This window comes from Bison bison, unplaced genomic scaffold, assembly GCF_000754665.1.
Source record: "Bison bison bison isolate TAMUID 2011002044 unplaced genomic scaffold, Bison_UMD1.0 scf7180017864471, whole genome shotgun sequence".
In the NCBI taxonomy this organism is placed as follows: Eukaryota; Metazoa; Chordata; class Mammalia; order Artiodactyla; family Bovidae; genus Bison; species Bison bison.
The window spans coordinates 7,758,801-7,764,337 of record NW_011495032.1 but is presented as its reverse complement, the minus strand read 5'-3'; the positions used below and the strand labels follow the sequence as shown (position 1 = coordinate 7,764,337).

General features: G+C 44.4%; 1 pseudogene; it reads left to right on the top strand.

Moving 5' to 3' along the window:
- The first annotated feature begins 1,410 nt into the window (after positions 1 to 1,410).
- LOC105003586 lies at positions 1,411 to 5,100 on the top strand (annotated as a pseudogene).
- Positions 5,101 to 5,537: the final 437 nt, after the last annotated feature.

Genomic DNA, 5,537 nt, shown 5'->3' with positions numbered 1-5,537 from the left:
TCACTAGATGGTCAACACCGAAATCAGATTGATTGTATTCTTTGCAGCCAAAGATGGACAAACTATATAGTCAGCAAAAACAAGACCGGGAGCTGACTGTGGCTCAGATCATGAACCCCCTATTGCTAAATTCAGACTTAAGTTGAAGAAGGTGGGGAAAAACACTAGACCATTCAGGTATGACCTAAATCAAATCCCTTATGATTATACAGTGGAAGTGAGAAATAGATTTAAGGGACTAGATCTGATAGACAGAGTGCCTGATGAACTATGAACGGAGGTTCGTGACACTGTGCAGGAGACAGGGATTAAGACCATCCCCAAGAAAAAGAAATGCAAAAAAGCAAAATGGCTGTCTGGGGAGGCCTTACAAATAGCTAAGAAAAGAAGAGAAGCGAAAAGCAAAGGCAAGAAAGAAAGATATACCCATTTGAATGCTGAGTTCCAAAGACTAGCAAGGAGAGATAAGAAAGCCTTCCTCAGCGATCAGTGCAAAGAAATAGAGGAAAACAATAGAATGGGAAAGACTAGAGATCTCTTCAAGAAAATTAGAGCTACCAAGGGAACATTTCATGCAAAGATGGGCTCAATAAAGGACAGAAATGGTATGGACCTAACAGAAGCAGAAGATATTAAGAAGAGGTGGCAAGAATACACAGAAGAACAAATACAAAAAAGATCTTCATGACCCAGATAATCACGATGGTGTGAACACTCACCTAGAGCCAGACATCCTGGAATGTGAATTCATGTGGGCCTTAGGAAGCATCACTACGAACAAAGCTAGTGGAGGTAATGGAATTCCAGTTGAGCTATTTCAAATCCTAAAAGATAATGCTGTGAAAGTGCTGCACTCAATATGCCAGCAAATTTGGAAAAGTCATCAGTGGCCACAGGAATGGAAAAGGTCAGTTTTCATTCCAATCCCAAAGAAAGGCAATGCCAAAGAATGCTCAAACTACCCCACAATTGCAGGAGGAGAAGGGGATGACAGAGGATGAGATCGTTGTATGGCATCACCAACTCAATGGACATGAGTTTGGGTAAATTCCGGGAGTTGGTGATGGACAGGGAGACCTGGCGTGCTGCAGTTCATGGGGTCGCAAAGAATCGGACACAACTGAGTGACTGAATTGAACTGATAGACAAGGGAATGGATGTTTGGCTGGCAGGTATGACAGATGCCTACTGTGGACACCTGCCACCCACTAGGATAGGGGTCCAAGCTCTACATCCACAGATCAGCTGGTCTTCCAAGCATCTCTAGGTTGTATCCATTGTCATTTTCCAGATAAGAAAATGAAATTTTAGAGTGCTTAAGTCACTGTCCACATTCCCACAACAGGTACATGGTCAAGCTGGATTCAAACTCAAATCCTATTTCCCAAAATGGACAGAAGTTCCTTGCTGATGCTAGTGCCTATGAGCTCCTCCACAGTCTTTAGCAGAGTCTGGCTCTCCTAGCCCTATGTTTGTTACTGGAAATCATTAATGCATGTGCACACATGCACACATACACAGGTCAACTAAGGTTTTTCCAACTTGAGCCATAAGACGATGCCTCCTTGTGGTTCCTATTTATGACTCCAAGAGAAATTAAGAAATTAGTGTGGCCTCACCTCTCTCCTTCCCTTCAGAGCCAAGGGATCATCCTACTTGATCATCAAGAGATCATCCTACTTGATGATCTCTGCTTTGCTCCCTTCATCATCACCCTTGCAGCCACTTGTCTAAATGCAGATCCCTGGTCCCTATAAACTGAGGCAGAGAGCAAAGAAGAGATGAGAAGTGACAGGAAGGGCTGAGTAACAGGGCTGGTGGTCCATGCTGCTTCTTCATCCTGCCTGACCCAAGAGCATGAGATAGGCTACCTGCACAACCTCCAGCAGGGCACTGCACCTCCCTGCCCCCGGGTTCTACTGAGTGGAAAGATGCTGATTCTTGAGTGGCAATAAGGATGAAATACTCCAATACACATAGCATGCTCAGAACAGTGGCCAGTGCATGGTAGGCTCACAATAAACCAGCTCTGAAGTATTGAGGCCAAAAACTCAGCTTCTCTGCACTGGTGCCCAGGCAAAACTCAGAGTTTTGGGTGAAGTAGAAAAGAATAGTTTTATTACTTTGCCGGGCAAAGAGGAACACGGCAGGCTCCTGCCCTAAAAACTGTGTCCCAACCCAGGAAGATTTGGTGAGGAGTTTTACAGGATGAACCTATAGTTCATGAATCCTATGGTTTTACAGGATGGTTCAAGGGCAGGGTTGCTAATAAGGATCAGGGTGTTTGCAAGGCCTGCACCTCTTAAATCTGGCCTCAAGTGGTCTCCTAATGACCTTCTGTGGTTCTCAAATTGATCAAACTGTGACCTTCTCTGAAATGAAGAATGCTAACATCTTTCTTTTGTCAGGGGTTTTAGTTCTATTAAAAAAACTCAAAGATACAGTTATACGTACCACTTGAGATGGAGCTAGGACCCTGCCCCAAGCCAGTACTATTTTATCATGACTTCTCCTCCCTATTCTCTGTATCCCCTCCCTTCCCTGATTAGCGACTGCTTGAAAAGCTTCCATACACAGGAGCCCCACAGGGTCCTATTCAGCTTCAGCATTATCAGAGATAGGACAAGGAACAAGAGTGGAAGGGTGGCCTACACACACAGAAAGGAGAATCCCAGAGAAGGTGGGACCCTATGACCAGGCAGAGACATTCCAAACCAAGGAATCCCACTCAATCTCTGGGAGAAAAGATGGACTTGGGGTGGCCTGTGAACACTGGGTCCCATACCTGTGCACACAGATGCCCTCTGCATGGAGACTCATGCCCTCCTAACACCGACTCCAGCCCAGACTTTCAGGAGTGCAGCCAGGGAACATGCGGGTTCTGAGAATACAAAGTCTGTCCTCTGTCCTTTAAGGAGTAAGATTCCAGCCTCGTAGCTCCCAATGGATACTATTAGCCAGGTTCTGCCGCCATACAGGGATTAATCCACTGACTACACTGTTGCCTGAGCACAGACCACGGGCCTCCAGTTGGGGAAATATATATGCACATATCAATCAGTAAATCTGTATATATATTACATGTGTATCTACACATATATACATCTGTACAGTATGTGTGTATATATACATATATGTATTATATATAGATACACATATACATAGTCAGATATTATATTTATCAAACAATGATCAACTGATATTTGAACAAAACCTGGATGAAGGGAAGGGTCCAGCCATTCACAGATCTGGGCTTCTCTCTCTTACATCCTTTCTACATGTTTCACTCTTCAATAGACAAAAATTTTAGCTGTCAGTCCTTGCTCACTCTCAACCTCTGTACTCTACTTTCTCTGTATCTGGATATACTTTATGCTCCCCTTCTTTCCCTTCCCACTCAGGCTCTCCAGTTCGAATTTAAAGAGATGTGACCAGCCTCAGTGATTGACCCAAGTTTTCTTGCTATTTGGATCTTGTGTTCCAAGGAAACTCAGTTGCTTTGGGGAAAGTATTTGTTTTGCCTTTGGTGGTCTCCCAAATATCTTTGGCGCTGGGACCCCATCTTGCTTTTTACATCCCCTTCCTGGAGATGCCAGTCTTGACTGGAACCTTGTGACAGCTGGCCCTCACTGCCTGTGTCTCCAAGGGCACACTCTTTCCTTTCTCTACACACCTCCAAAACCAAACCTTACATCTATTTTAACCTAGGGCTATGGCTTTCATAACAAAATATCATAGACTGGATGACTTGTAAACAGCAAAAAATGTATTTCTCGTGGCTCTGGAACCCTGAAGTCTGAGATCAGAACACCAGCATGATGGGATCCGGTGAAAGCCCTGTCCTTAATTTGTAGATGGCTGCCTCTGGCTATATGTTGACAAAGAGGAGAAAGAGAAGGAGAGGTCTTTCTCTTCTTATAAGGACACTTATTACCTCCATAAAGACCTTATCTTCAAATGTAATCACAATGAGGGCTTAGGACTTCAACATACAAATTTTGGGGGAGACACAAACATTTAGCCCGTAACAACATCTAACACCAATTCTTTCACCAAAATGTTCAAATCTGCCTTCATTCGATCCCATACCACTCAATCCAATACCTCCACCCACCTCCATACACTGATCTGTCACATGCATGATCAGCATCTTGCCCAGCAGGAAACATGATGGAGGCCACCTGTCTAAAGAAACAGCTGATGAAGTGTTGATCTCTAGTTACACCCCTGACTTTTGACCACTGGCTCCCCTTGACCTCTGATTCCTAGGGCTCTCGCACACCTGGTTGCAGCCTGACATTTGGCCTTTGAGTCTCACCCGCATCCTTGGCTTTGATCTTTCGATCCCCACTGGACCTCAATATCCCCAGTTCTGCTACCTGTGCCCCCTGCCAGCCTCCTAATTACCCGTGGTCTCACTGAGACAACACTCCTGGGTGGCCCTTCCCCCTGTGTTTCTTCCCAGAGCAGCCACTCCATTGTCCTGTCACATCGTCACATCTGCCACAGGTGTCCCTGTGGAGGAGTATTATACAGCTTCACAAAGAGGCTGGGGCTGGTCCAGGATGATGGGGTAGGTGAGCCCTGCAAGAAATGTATAAATAGATCATTCCTGCCTTCAATTATCATCATCTAGCACATCATCAGAGACTATTTCTGGAAAACCCACACTGAGCCAATTGAAGGTTTCAGCTCTCATCTCAGGATTACTGCATGGCCATCATCTACAAGAAAAGAAACAAGCCAAAAAAAGGAAGAAACCAACATGCAAAGGCAGAGTTTAAGAGTCATCTGCAGCACTTGCCCTGGCAGGTGAGGCAGTGCCCACTGAGGGTACCAGTATCCCTAAGTCATAGCTGAAAATAACCAAGAAAAAGGGAGAAAGAGAGCACTTATCGGCCATTGCAGACCATATTTCTCTCCTTCGCAGCTCGCTCTGCTCCCTCTGCAGCCATGTCTGACAAACCCGATACGGCTGAGATTGAGTAGTCCGATAAATCGAAATTGAAGAAAACAGAAACACAAGAGAAAAATCCACTGCCTTCAAAAGAAACTATTGAATGGGAGAAGCAAGCAGGCAAGTCATAATGAAACATGTGCTGCCAGTATGCGCTGTACATTCCACAGCAATGCCTTCTTATTTTACTTCTTTTAGCTGTTTAGCTTTGCAAGAGACAAAGAAGTTGGATCAAGTTTACATGACTGTGCCATCTTTTTACACATAAAGAAAGGAGAACTACTAGCAATGAGTAGGCCATGGCCTGCCTTTTTCATCTGCCTGTCTGACTGGAAGGGAAAAAAATTGTTGGTGAAGGAGAGAGTTGGGTAGGACGACTGTGAACTCTAGAGTAAAAAGCAAGCTGGTCCAAGATGTCCTGTGGGCTGTGAAGTCCAGTTTAGAGGGTCATTTCCTTTTTGTTACAATGTTTTAAATACTGCAATGCACATATTTTTAACACAAATAAAAAGTTTTAAAATGTTTAAAAAAAGTTGGGGGGAGAGAAACTGAGAAGATAATAGTAAAGAGATGAAAAGGA